The sequence below is a fragment of the Ascidia mentula genome, chromosome 5 (genome assembly GCF_947561715.1).
Source record: "Ascidia mentula chromosome 5, kaAscMent1.1, whole genome shotgun sequence".
In the NCBI taxonomy this organism is placed as follows: Eukaryota; Metazoa; Chordata; class Ascidiacea; order Phlebobranchia; family Ascidiidae; genus Ascidia; species Ascidia mentula.
The window spans coordinates 12,575,390-12,577,659 of NC_138570.1; positions in this window are offsets into that span (position 1 = coordinate 12,575,390).

Sequence of the window (2,270 nt, forward strand, 5' to 3'; positions counted from 1 at the left end):
GTCCGGCAACTTTTAGGTATTGGGAGGTAAGAAGTGTGCGTTAAGAGAACGCGGTCGCGACGTATCGCGATTGCCCCTTGCAGTTGCACTAACACCAAAACACCGTTAATTTGTGCATTCCCCTGCCATTTTTCTATTCACAAATTAATATATTAATAAAAGTTTATTGTTTTGGAACATGGCAATACCAAATCTAAAATTATTGTTATGCCGTATCTGTTGAAAGGAATTAAAACAATGTGACATGCATTGAAAAAAATCAAAACTTCAAAGTCATACGTGGCCCAGGCTAATCAGCATTATTATGTTTCAAAAAGCCAAAACAAGCTGAGTATAAGAGTGTGAAGACTGTGGGAGCTGACGTTGTGCCTACTGTAGATCAAGGACTTCTATCAAAAAAGTTAAGGCTTTAGATCCGCAATCAACACCAAGTTGCCGTCAGTCACGCAATTAAAAAAGATACACACTAGCGATTCGCCCAAATGTATTACTTAATAAAAGATAAAATTTATTTCAAAAAAATATGCGCATAAAATTAACAGTGTATTTCCGTCTGCTAAAATATGTGCAAAAAGAAACACCGTATACCTGACTCTACGTGTTAAGAAACTTTGATCAAAATAACTTTGCAAAATGTACTTAAAACCAATGTCAGCGAAATAATCAACAAATAACTATTTGACATTCAATGTTACGCGCAACAAAAGGACGTTATGTCTGTCACACTTAATTACGCGAGTGGCCAAATTGGATTTTTTTGATAATTTTGTATTGGATTATTTCATTCAATTTTTTGTTAATTAGTTTTTTGTATATTTTTGGATGTTTTTATACATAAAGATTTTATTTTAAGATTTTTTAATTAGTTAAACAGAAAGTAATAAAAAATGGACAACAATTAGCAACAGTACAGCACCATTGCTGTTGGGACAGAGAAATGGCACCATATTTCTTAAATGCTTCTCTGAAGTCAAGAATGTTCTATGTTGTGTTCGATACACAACTTTAACTTTTCACAACATTTCACTACAAATGCAACCTGCAAAGAAATGATGTTAATGAGCACACTTTTCAGTTTAAGATTGCAACTTTTCACAAAATGTACTATAAATTTGGATTTTTACTGAAAAATCCAATAGCCACTGAGGCTTCTTCATAAGACATACTTTTAACAATCATCAAAAAAAAGTAAGGCTTCCATATACAAAAGCATGGGACAAGTGATAGGTTAAGTAACAAGTAACAAGTACTTTTATCAACCACATATTTGGGTCGTATAACTTTCCCAACATATGTCTCCCGAACAATTTGACCTCCAATGCGACTCTGGCGCCATTGAAATTGACAAACTGAATAATGAACAAACCGAACTAAATTTTCAAAATCAGTATGTGTCACCTGTGTGTCATTTAATAAAAATGAGGAGTTAAATTATACAAACTGTTTTTTACGGTTACTAAAAAACAAATAGGCACGGTAGGTCTCTAGTAAAGGTTTTGTTACATCTATAGTTTTAAACATAATCAAAGCCAGTTTTGCAATAAGTCTCTCTGTTGTTCCACAGATTCAATGTCACAAAAGCGCCGCTTTCTAGTAATCAGTTTTATAGGCGGTTTTTTATGTGTACCATTTTATTTTGATGTAAGCGTTTAGCTGATGCTGTATTTAACCCATAGGGCGATTTTTAGAAAAATATTAGTCCCGGAAAGTGTTTAAAACGTCAATAGACCTTCTACACATACCTCACACAGGTTGCAATTGTTGACGGAAAAAGTCATTTCGATGGAAAACGCCGCTTATGTACCATTTTATTTCGATATGAGCGTTTAGCTGATGCTGTACTCTACCTATAGGGCAATTATTAGAAAAATATTAGCCCGAAAGTGTTTAAAGCGTCAAAAGAATTTGATCCAATATCATAGTTCGGTTTTAATTGTTGACGGAAAAAGTCATTTCGATGGAAAACGGCGCTTATGTACCATTTTATTTCGAAATGAGCGTTTAGCTGATGCTGTACTCTACATATACGGCGATTTTTAGAAAAATATTAGTCCCGGAAAGTGTTTAAAGCGTCAATAAACCTTCTACACAAAACTTACACATGTTGCAATTGTTGACGGAAAAAGTTATTTCGTAGGAAAACGGCGCTTATGTACCATTTTATTTCGATATGAGCGTTTAGCTGATGCTGTACTCTACCTATAGGGCGATTTTAAAAAAACAATATTAGTCCCGGAATGTGTTTGAAGCGTCAAAAGAATTTGATCCAA